This window comes from Galeopterus variegatus, unplaced genomic scaffold (genome assembly GCF_000696425.1).
Source record: "Galeopterus variegatus unplaced genomic scaffold, G_variegatus-3.0.2 Scaffold1299, whole genome shotgun sequence".
In the NCBI taxonomy this organism is placed as follows: Eukaryota; Metazoa; Chordata; class Mammalia; order Dermoptera; family Cynocephalidae; genus Galeopterus; species Galeopterus variegatus.
Genome location: NW_007727410.1, coordinates 30,405 through 43,284, shown reverse-complemented (window position 1 = coordinate 43,284; position 12,880 = coordinate 30,405).

Below are 12,880 nucleotides of genomic sequence, written 5' to 3'. Positions count from 1 at the left end.
CTCACAAAACACCCTTACAATACACCCAGGAGATTTAGTTTACTATACCTCCCCTGAACCACGGGACCCCTTAGTCCTGAAATGGGAGGGCCCATACCAAGCTATCCTATGCACCATACAAGTAATGCCACTGAACCTGACAAACCCACTCTCTTTCACCTTCTCCATGACTTATTCCATTCCAACCCTCAAAGCTTATCCCATTTTCTCCAGACCTTTTTCTCTACAACACATTTCCCGCAACTGTTCTATTTGTCGGCGCACAAATCCTAACACTCCCTTAAAGGCCAAACCCTACCCCTCATACCAAGCCAGGGGAAATATTCCAGCAGCGGACTGGCAGGTTGATTTTACCCACATACCTCCGGTTCGACCTCCTGGTATTTGTGGACACCTTTTCTGAGTAGGTAGAGGCCTATCCCACCACAAACAAAAGGGCTTCTACTGTCGCCTCCCTGCTCCTCTCCCAAATCATCCCAAGGCTTGGAATGCCCTCTTCAATACGGTCAGATAACGGGCCGGAATTCACTGCTCAAATTTCTATCTAAAACACTCTCACTGCCTTGGCACTTGCACTGCCCTTACCGGCCCCAAGCCTCAGGAAAAGTGGAACGGACAAGCTGGACCTTAAAGGACACTCTCACCAAACTTTCTTTAGAACTTCACTTAGACTGGGTTCACCTCTTACCCCTGGCCCTATTCAGACTCAGAACTCTTTCAAGGAAACCCACCAATCTTTCTGCCTTTGAGGTGATACCTCCCCCGAACCGCGGGACCCCTTAGTCCCGAAATGGGAGGGCCCATACCCAGCTATCCTATGCACCCCCACCGCTGCCAAACTTGCGCTTCTGGACAATCAAGTAACTCCATGGGTCCACATTTCTAGGTTAAAACCCTGCTTCCCGACCTCACCAATGGATCCTGCGGAACCTACGCGTGACCTGCAAGTTCAGGACACACCCTTTCAAGAAACTAAAACCTTTGCCTGCACTCCTCACCCCTCTGACCCCCTCAAGCTCCACTTATCCCGACCCCCAAGTCTCCCTCCAGTACAGGAACAATGACCACTCCCATTAATGTCATCCTGTTTCTCTTGCTGTCCCTAGTAGGTGCCTCTAAATCCTCATACGTCTGGAGGTTCACAGTATGAGAAATTTATATAATGGGGCAAGGTAAGACCACCAAACTACTCCCTTCCACGGCAGACTGCCCTGTAGCTGGATGCCAAAGTGCCATCACTATCCCACTTACAAACAGTAAGCTGATCTCTCAATCTTCCCGCCTATACCTATGCTTTATGTTTGACCAGACTCAAACGTCCTGCAGGTGGTGGCCAGACACTTATGGGGGATGCCCATACTGGTCGTGCAAAATCCACGACCTGCTAATAGGTGTGGGAGGCCAAATATTTCAGCGCGACACAGGACCAACTTTACATTAAGGACTCCTGAGACTCCAGATGGGCCGGGGTAGTTACTGGGGCTTTCTATTGCAATGGATATATTCATGGCCTGTCTTTTCTTGCCCTGTATTATAAAATTTATCCAAACTCAAGTTGGTAAAATCTCTAACCAGACTTTTAACCAGAACTACCAACTACTGGCCACAGAGGACCCTACCTGCTCTTCAACGGATCAGCTAACACACTGTTAAAATGGATTTACATCACCAATGGTCCCTGTTCCTGGAGGTTTTAGCTGTGGACGCCTGGATGCTCTCCCCTACAGCTTCCTACACACTGGACTCAGCAAATAACTGACCTATGGCTCCAGGGACCGTTTATAGAATTCTCCCCCCTCAAAATTCCTTTGGGGCCTAATAAAGGGTCTCCTATCTCCTCCCAATTCCTCTCCCCCCACTACGCCCCCCTCCAGAAAGATGACGACCCATTCCCCACAACAGAGGAAAAAGGGAGGAATGTAGGGATACCGTAGGCACTCAAGTGGGGGGCACTCCCTGGCAATATGGCGCCCTTCTGGGTTCTTCTTCACAGTAAACAAGCCCGCCGGCACCAAAACCCAAGCCCGCCAGCGCCAAACCTCAACCAGTCACAGGTCAAGGCTCACCTCCCGCCCAGCCCCGTCCAATCAGCTACCGCCCCGTCCACCCCCTATCCAAACCCAGAACACAGCTCCCTATAAATATACACGCAGTCCTTGAATAAAGCGGAGCTTCTCTGGTGAACTGTCAGCCCGGGTCTCGCGTGCCTCCTTCATCTGTGCCTCCTTCAGAAACATTTTATGTCTCCTACAGAGTCATCAGTAGTCATCATTTCTCTGGGTCCATTTTATAGGTTAATATGTATGTCTGACAAAAGAAAAAAGAAAAAAGTATAGGGAACTAAAGCAAACAGTGGCCATGCCTTTTTTGGTCATGATTTTTATAAAAGCATTTAAAAATATGTAGTTAATAATGTTAGTGATTTAATGCTGTTATCACACAGAAAAACAAATTTAATATGAAATATATTTAATATAAAATGCTGTAAGCCTAATTTTATTTGAAAATTGAATTAATATTTTAAAATAAGTTGATTCTTTAGACTTCCAATCAAGAAATGGCATAAATAAGACAATAAGTATCTACCACTGAAAAACAAACACAGATAATTTGGAAAAAGTATAATACATAATTTTTTAACATGCTGGAATTAGACAAAGAAAATATAAAAAAATCACTTTGTCTTAACCAAAATGGTAATTGTTTTATCATTTCAAACAGAAAAGTTAGAAGTATGATTCTCATTAACATACAAGTTTCTCATGATTTCCTTTTTACTCTACTAGGGTTCAGTGCAAAAGAGAAACTAATATACATATTTTAATAAGAAAGGTACTTAATTAAGGGAATTAGATGCTTCCAAAATTATTGAAAGTTTAGAGCAGATTCCAGCCTGAATGACTGCCATACCCTGCAGAACTGAACAGCCAGGGGGATCTCTACCTTTGGGGAGTCAGGAGGCCAGCACAGCAACACTGAGTTCAGGAAACTGCTAGGAGAGCTGTGATCCAGCTCCCAGAAAGCCAAGATCAGAAAGCTGTTGCCAGCACTGCTGCAGTTGCTTCTTATCTCACAAAGATCAAGACTAGACACGAGCGATACGGTAGAAAAATGCTGTCTCCATGATCTTGCTGGCTAGCAGCAGCAGGAAGATGGCTTCCTCATCATGTCTGTCCTCCTGATATCCTACCAGTGCCTCCAATTAGAACCAGAACTGTCCTTGAAGGGAGTCTGGGGAATGAAGACTTCAGCTTCTTTTCTTCTGCTGTGTGCCAGTCAACCATATCCAACACCATTATCTTCTCCCTTAGAGTAACCTAGCCCACTCCTACCTACCCACTCTCCTAAGGAATCATGTTTTAGCACTGTGAGATCATGCTGCTCCCCCGCCATCCTTCTACCTGCATTTTCATACTCACGTTTCCTTTTTTCTCTTTTTTCTCCTTCCACTTCCCACCTGGCCTGTCCTTCAGGGGTCAGGTAACATGTCACCTCCACAGTGAAACCTTTCCTGAATTCTTCCTTCAACAGACTCAATTGTCTCTTTTTCTGGGCTCCTACAACATTTTGTACAAATCATTGCCATGGTATATATAATTTACACACAATTTGTTGTTTTTCTTTCTACCAGACTGAGAACCTTTTAAGGGTGTGAGAAATGCCTTCACGTGTCCAATTCCAAAGGCTGGACACAGAGACACGAGGTATGGTGAAGTGTGACTTTTATTTTTTTTAATTTTTTATTTATTTTTAAAAATTTTTATTGAATCATAATTGATTATACATATTTTGGGGGTTCAATGTTGACATGTCGATGAAATCAATATTACTAGTATATGTATTGTTACAAATTGTACTTATTCTTTATGCCCCTTGTCCAATCTCTCCCTATCACCCTTTCCCTCCCCACTCCCACCTGATAATCCTAGATTTCTTCTCTCCCTCTGAAAGGGTAATAATGGGTACTCTGTTGATTTGTTGCCTAGAACATCTGTCCAATGTAGAGAGGTGTGTTCAGGTCCCCCAATATTATCATAGAGCAGATGTTTCTTCTGTCACTCTGGAATGGGCTTTGTGGTAAGAGACATCCTCTCCTTTTCTTTGGTCTCTGCTGGTGACTCTCCTTGTGTCAATGTACTTCAGTGGCTGGTGGACTGTCTGTATGGTGATTGTGACGTCTAGCCACTTTCACAGCAGCCATGGTTACTTTGGTGGATGTGGTGGGCCACCCACATGGAGGTGATGTTTTTGGCATGCTCCTTATTGCTACTGGTATGCCTGGTTGTGGGGGGAGTCTAGTCCCCAGTTCCATGCCTCAGGTCCCCAGGTGGGCCCCAAGGTGCTGGTGGTGTGCCTGGTCCAGAAGTAATTTTTTGTCCTTTGCTTACTTCTAAAATGGGGGAACTTCCTGTGGGAACCAGTACTTGAGCTGTGTGGTTGAGCTAAATTGCTGTTTTGCTGCTGTTTTCCTAGGGAAGGCTTTTTGTGCAGCTCAGGATTTAATGGTTGACCTTATATAGATACTTCCAGCTATCCAGAGACCTGGTGCACCTGGGTTGTGTAGAAACTATGATCTAGGCCTGAGTCTTTTTTTTTTTTTTTTTTTGTCCTTTATGAGACTGGCCGCACTGCACTCAGCCAGTGAGCGCACCGGCCATCCCTATATAGGATCCGAACCCGCGGCGGGAGCGCTGCTGCACTCCCAGCGCCGCACTCTCCCGAGTGCACCACGGGCTCGGCCCAAGGCCTGAGTCTTTTCATCAAGCCACACCCCATGCAATTCTGTATTCCTGACCAGTCTCCTCTGAGTGGTTCTGTGCTGATTGGGGGGTGGATGGGCTGTCCTTGCTGTGTCCCAGTGTTCCCCTGGTAGGTGCGTCTACTCCACTGCCCATGCTCCAGACAGTTCCCATGGGATGGGCCCTCCCCCGGTCCCTTGTGATGACTCCCTGGCCTTTGAATGGCTCCTTTTTTTCAGTTGTTGTGGCTTCTTCCTCCTGTGTGGATCCACAGGAACCCTATTAGTGGTCTTGCTGTCCTGGGGGCCATCAAGGCCCTCTTCTCCCCTGCAGCCTCCATGCAATTTCATCTGAAGGGCACATCTGTGGCTTCAGCCGGCTCCTGCTCTGTGCACCCAGCAGCTCCAGCCTTAAAGTGGCTGCGGCACAAAGCGCTCCAGTTTTTTCTTTCTCTCACTGTGGCTTCTCCTACTTTCATGAACTCCATAGCTCTCTCCTCCTCCCCTGAGCTCTAGCAGCCCCAGTTTGGATGTTGTCGCTTTTTTATAGTTGTGAATTATTTGGTTTGTGGGAGAGAGTGACGCTGGGGACTGTCTATTCCACCATCTTGACTGGAAACCTTCCAAAGTGAGACTTTAATGGCAGTCTTGCAAGATCGGGTGTCTCATGAACCAGGCACACCTGAAATGGTTACACTGAGCAGTTTATTCCCTAGTGCATAAGTCCCTCCCCCATTTCCTCATTGGTTGAATATTATGGGATGTACAATCTTCCTGAAGCCAACTGTTTTATTACTTCCTTATAAGGCATTTATTGTCCCCTTCCCTCTGATGGAAAGGGGTAGGCTCAGGACAAGCCTGCAAAAAAGGCCCACCAGAAGTCCTAAGGAGGAAGAAGAACCAGGAAGTAAAAAGAACAAGGTGACCAGCCACCATTTTGAGAAGTCACTCTCAGAAAAGTGCACTTTCAGGGCTTATCACACCACAAGTTAGTCAAGCAACCCTTGTTAAGCTATTCTTGAAAATGAGTCACTTAGGCTATTTTCCCACAAGGGCAAGTATGGTGTCTTAGTTTTTTGTTCTCAAAGTGCCTGGCCCAGAGTAAATGGGTGTTGATGGAGTGAATAGTGAATGATGAAAATGGCATAGTCTTTATCCACTGGAGACATGCAAGAAAGATATTTATTAGGAAGACAGAATTCTGTTGGGAAGTCTTCATTATATCCCATGGCTTCTATTATTTATATAGTCCTCTATGAAATTTAAAGAAAACCAATTTAACAAGAGGCTTTCCTAGATTTGGTTGAGGAATCTCATCCCTGTGCAAGAAGAGAGATTGTATTTGTAGGAATCAGTATTTTGCCTGGTTTCCTGGAAGTGTTGACTTACCTGAGAGGAGAGACCCGGCATTTTGAAAGGAAATACAGGGTTTGGCAAAGCTAAATCTCCAAAATGAAAACCTCTTGAGCAAGTGTTACTGAATTAGGCTCTTGGATCACAATGTCATTGAAATGAGCAAAGTACCGAGCAGGATTTAAGGCAAGCAACACTTTATTAAGAAGAGATAAACTTATGCATAATTTAGACAATGGAAAAAGCTGTCTACCTGAGAGAAGTTGGGGAAGAGTTTTTAAAGGCAAGCAATCCCTCAATTGACATCAGTATCTTCTTTTGATTCATTTCTGTTATCTTCACATGGTTGTGGGGGGGGGGGTGGTCAGTTCCAGTAGTGTCCTGCATGCAACTCCCAAAGGGGTCTCAAGGTTAACCTGTAATTTTAGGTTTTTATAATCACAGGGAAAGAATGTGTAGAGAATAAGTTTTAAATGATGGACAAGCCTTGGGAAGGGGTTTGCAACTCAGTGAATATCTGTTCCCTTCTTATCTCAGTTTATTTTATCAAGGTGGGCCATAGGGTAATCATGTGCCCTGGGGGGTCTGATGACTCAGAAGTGGAAAAATGACATAGGGTCCTCTTCAGGGAAAATGGAGTCAGTTTGGTCCACAGGTCTAGCTCTATCCTGTCTCACAAGGAAAGGCAGTGAAACCTCAAAGATTCTGAGGGTATCTAGAACTTGTTTCTGTGCAAGTCCACTATCTCTTACAATGAAAAGAGTGCAAAGGGATGTAAAGCATCAAGAATGGAGGCTCAGTTGGCACAGAATTCATGGAACTGAAGTCAGGAGGGCCAAGGAAACCAGGACTTCCAGGCCTGGACCATATGTGTGGATTTAGAACCTCACATTCCTTCTTACACTGGCCTCAGATAATTTTCTGACAGCTCTTGTGTTCCTGTGCTGATGTTCAGCTAGTGTTCAGTAATGTGGATATATCTGAAATGAAAAGGACAATAGGCCAGTAAACCACTTTTAGGTAGTTATGTAAATTATTTGGTGGAGGCTGCTATAAGTGGTAATGTAGGTCTACCTCCAAATTAAGGCTACTAGTTAATCAATTATTTTTCCTTGAATATTTATATAAGAAACTACTAAAATACAACATTTCATATTCCTATGTCATATGTAAGATGTTCTGCTTCCTGTGGCTCTAATTATCCTTTGTCTGTTTGTTTCTTTTTGTTTTTATTCTGCATGTTGCTTCTAAATTATGCAATTTTTTTTCCCTCCCCTGGTAAATGAACTCACTGCATTTAAGAGGGCAAGGGGCGGGGGGGAAGGTTCCTTTCTTTAGCTATCCCTCCAAAGGAAAGGGATTTAGGGGTCTTGATTTTTTATCTGCCAAATGTGTAATTTTCTTTTTTATCTACCTTATACCTAGGAATTGAAGGTCAGTATATTTAGTGCTCAATTGTCATAATAAAACAGTTCCCAGCAGAGCCCTATTCATATTGTTACAAGGAAGGACCAAGATTACTTTGGCATACAATTGTTATTCTGACATTCAACTCTTGGTAATAAAATAAATGCTGAAAGTTAAGACTGTGCTTCCAAGAAATGCCTGAATAATCCTACACATGATTAATCAAAGGAGAAGTTTGGCTTGTCTAGTCCTGAACTCAAGAGGGAAGATATTTCTTTTAATTAATATGTATTTTCACTTTCTCTGTAAACCTATGTTGTAATCAGTTAATTTTTCTCAGTCATGGTTTTTAAGATTTATTTTTAATTTTTTGCAACTTTTCCTTTTGAAATACTTTTGGACTTTTTGAGAAAGTTACAAAAAATAGTATGAAGAACTCCTATATACTCCTTACCCAGCCTGTACAAATATCAATGTCTTATATAACTAAAGTACCATTTTTTAAAATGGAAAATTAACATTGACAGTAATCTGCACGTGCCATTCAAATTTTGTCAGTTGTTTTACTAATATCCTTTTACTGTTCAGGATCCAATCCTGGCTCACAAATTGCATTTAGTTTTCATGGTTCCTTGGTTTCCTTTAATTTGGGACCATTCCTTAGTTTTTCTTTGTGTTTCATGATCAGTTATTTTGCAGAATGTTGCTCAGTTTGGGTTTTTCTGATATTTCCTCATGCTTAAATTCAGGTTATACATTTTTGGCAAGAATATCACAGAAGTGACATTGTGCCTGAAAGAAAGTGAGCTGAGATGCCAGGTACTGTTCAAGCTTTATTAAAGAAAGAAATCTGCTGGGCTGTGCTCCGAGTGGCAGGCAGCCTGGGGCTGCCCTGAAAATGGTGGACAGCACCAGGTGTGGGGGTGGTAGAGCTTATATAGAGCACCAAGGGCTGGCTGATACCATCAAGGAGGATCATTATGCTAATGTGGATCAGGGTGGAGAACTGCATCCTTGCGGAAGCAAAAGGGGTTTCTGTTTAAGTCAGGAGGCTTCTCATAAAGGGATGGGAAGAGGGGAGGAGGTGGGCAGTGCCAATTTGTATTTGGCCTTGTCTAAAGTGGTGCTGATTATGTTGCAGATCTTAGTGCCCTTCTCAATGTGTCCTGTCAGGAGGAACGTAGTTGATGTCCTCATCACTGGTGATGAGACACTTTGATCACTTAGTTAAGGTGGCATCTGCCAGGTTTCACCTCTGTAAAATTACCATTTTTTCTTTTGAAATTAGTAAGTATTTTATGAAGGGATACTTTGACACTATGTAAATATTCTGTTTTTCATCATACTTTTGCCAACTAATTTTAGCATTCATTAATTATCTCTGCCTGAAATAATTATTATTGTGGTGTTTGCCAAATGGCAATTTTCTATTTCCATCATTCCTTCTACACTTATTAATTGAGACACTACTATACAGAAGAGTTTATTCATTTATTTACTTCCTAAATTATCAATTTAGCTTGACCCTCTAGAGACTGTCACTTATGAATGGTTTGTGAATGAGAGTCAATATGGTGTCCTTCATGTACTATGCTTTCCACCCCACCCCATGAAAACTGCTCCCTTTTGTAATATCTATGCAGCAGTATATGATTTTTTTCTTCCTCTTTTGGTGTCTGGAAAAGAGCTTCTCTGGTTTTGTCGAGAGGACCTAGGGGAAATGTGTCTACTATGAATCTCTTTGCATCCTCTGATTTATACTGGGGCTACACATCTTTCCAAGAAAAAGACTTTTAACTCAATGAAGGCATTTACAACATGTCTGATGGCCTAGTGTGGTGTTCATGGAGGCCAGAGTTTCAGAAAGAACAATGCAGGGCATGAAAGTAAGGAGCACTTTATGAGAGAAGAAGGAGCCCGGCCTGGCAAGTCAGACCCATAAACAGAGTGTGGGCTTCAGAGGGGGTGGAGATTTGAGACTGCCACTGTAGAATTTACCTCAACACAGACCTCTGCCAGTAGGTATGACTCTTGGCAAAAGGTGCTTAGTGTATTAATTAAAAGAACTGTGAGAGTAAATGCTCTAACACTTTAGGTCCAAGCTCACTGTGGGACCCGGCACTGCTGCACCTGCATGTAAGCCAGAGGGAGTATTCTCCTTCTCAGTTTGTAAAATCAACTGTCTGGACCTATAGCCTCAAAGACATTTCAATTCCACCTCCAGCAGCACAGCTTCAGGACTCTAACCCAGTGACACTAGGTGATCTGGATATTGTTGAGTTTGCACCCTAGCAGTACTCCGGTGGGCAGCCATGGGCAAAAGAGCAGTTTTAGTTCTGAGTGATGCTTCTATGAAATCATCTGCCTCAGAAGCTGTGGAGTCCTAGGATCCAGTTTACAAGAATGGCAAATAATGACTATGACTGGATCACAGGCACATGTGAGATCCTGGCAGATTCTCACAAATTTCCAGAAATAGGGACACTGTTAAAAATTGGGCCTCTTCCATATAGTTGAGCAAGTGGGAGTGAGGTACTATTGAGGTTTAGATATTAATATCACGTTAAAGTTTTTGTTATGAGAGGCCATTAGGCTGAGGTGGCTCCAGCACTTTAAGTTCCTATGTAAGCAAATTGAAGCCCAATATAACAGCAAAACAAAACTAGAGACTTTATCAATCAGAAACTGCCATTTAACCTCTTAGGAGGGGCTTTTCACTCTAATCAGATATGTTTTTGTTGCCTTTCACATTCAGCCTATAAAACCTCTCTGCCCAGGCTGCTGCACCAGAGCTCTCTGAACCTCTTCTGATTCTGAGTGCTGCCCAATTCATGAATTGTTTTGTTCAAATAAATTCTTTAGATTTTAATGTGTCTAAATTTATATTTTAACAATCAGTGGGATTCATTTGTACCCACTGTCTTGAGATAGTGTGACACACTGGATTTCTAGAGTTAGAACAATAATTTTCCCTAGTCTAGTAGGTCTCCAGACTACATTAGCTATTTTCAACCTATAAAACAAGCAGATCTTCATGAAACATGATCTTCCTGTTGAAAATGAGTGATGCCTCCTTCTTATCCAGATCCTTTTCTTCCTTATGAACTCATTGATGGTACTCATGATCCAGGTGATGAACTTTACAAAAATGTATGAGTAACCCAGAGGCAATTATGGCTACTATGCTGCTGAGTGCCCATCTATCAGAAAAATCTTACATGAGGGGAAGCATGGGTAGTCAAGACTGAAAACCTGAGGGTGAATAGCCTGAGTCTTCAAGGAGCCTGGAAAATTCAAGAGTCAAAGCAAAGAAGCTGAAGGAACAAATTCCAAAGGAACATGGGATTTGCCATTTTATAGGCAATTTGTGTGTCTTCTGTTTGCCCCTCTAGACCCCCTCCCCTAAAATAACAATACTAGGCTCTCACTGACTAACAATCTGAGCTGGCCTAGAAATAAGTACACTTGCCCTTATCCCAACCCTGACAAAAAACACAAACCCACGATCAACAGAAGCAGCCACCAAATATTTCCTCACACAAGCAACAGCATCCATACTCCTAATAATAGCTGTTGTAATCAACACAGCAGGCTCAGGACAATGAACAGTCATAAACACAGACAACCCCCTAGCAACCTCACTACTAACACTAGCATTAATTATAAAACTAGGCCTATCCCTCTTCCACTTCTGAGTCCCAGAAGTTACACAGAGGGTCCCCCTGATGTCAGGTATAATCCTACTGACATGACAGAAACTAGCCTCAATTATATTCCAAGTGGCACCACTACTTAGCCCTCATATTACCCTGACTGCTGCCACCCTATCTATCCTAGTAGGAGGCTGAGGAGGACTTAACCAAACTCAAGTACGGAAAATCATAGCCTACTCATCAATCTCACACACAGGTTGAATAACGGCCATCCTCACCTGCAACCCCTCAATCATGATCCTCAGCCCACTAATTTACATTGTACTTACACTCACATCTTCATCATACTCAACCTCAACGCTAACCACACGACCTCCTCCCTAACACTCTTATGAAATAAAACACCACTAATTACCCTCACAATCCTCCTAACCTTACTATCACTAGGGGGACTCCCCCCACTAACAGGATTCCTACCTAAATGAGTTATTATCCAAGAGATAACAAAAAACAGCCATATTGCCTTGCCCACATTTATAACTATCGCAGAACTAGTCAACCTATACTTCTACATACGAATGATCTACTCCACAGCCCTCACCATATTTCCAGTAACCAATAACACAAAGATGAAATGACACTTTGAAAACACAAAGCAAATACTTCTACCAACACTAATGGTTCTATCAACACTCCTCCTTCCCCTTGCCCCAATACCCCCATGTTAAACTAGAAATTTAGATTAGACAGACCAAGAGCCTTCAAAGCCCTAAGCAAGTATTCCCACTTAATTTCTGACTTAAGGACTGCAAGACTTTACCATACATCAACTGAATGCAAACCAGTCACTTTGATTAAGCTAAGCCCTTATTAGACTGATGGGATCCAACCCCATGAAAAATTAGTTAACAGCTAATCACCCTAAACAACTGGCTTCAATCTATTTTTCCCACCTCCAGGAAAAAAAGGCGGGAGAAGCCCAGGCAGAATTGAAGCTGCTCTTCTGAACTTGCAATTCAACGTGACAAATCACCTCAAGACTTGATGAAGAGAGGACTTAACCCCCATGCTTAGATTTACAGTCTAACGCCTACTCAGCCACTTCACCCCATACCCATGTTCATTAACCGTGGGTTGTTCTCAACAAACCACAAAGACATCTCACACTTTACCTCCTATTTGGTGCCTGGGCCGGAATAGTAGGGTCGGCCCTAAGCTGAACTCGGCCAGCGGGGAACCCTCCTAGGCGACAACCAGATCTACGATGTCATCGTCACCGGCCACGTGTTCGTGATGATCTTCTTCATGGTTATACCCATTATGATTGGAGGCTTCGGCAACTGGTTAGTTCCCCTCATAAGTGGGGCCCCCGACATAGCGTTCCCCCGGATAAACAACATAAGCTGCTGACTCCTACCCGCGCCGTTCCTGCTCCTGCTCACCTCCTCGATAGTAGAGGCCGGCGCTGGGACAGGCTGGACCATCTACCCACCCCTAGCCGGAAACCTAGCCCGCGCTGGAGCTTCTGTAGACCTTACAACTTTTTCCATACACCTAGCAGGCATCTCCTCCATCCTAGGGGCAATTAACTTCATCACCACCGTTATTAACATAAAGCCACCAGCAATATCCCAGTACGAAACCCTCTATTTGTGTGATCGGCACTAATCACAGCCGTCCTCCCACTCCTCTCCCTTCCCATCCTAGCTGCCGGCATTACCATGCTATT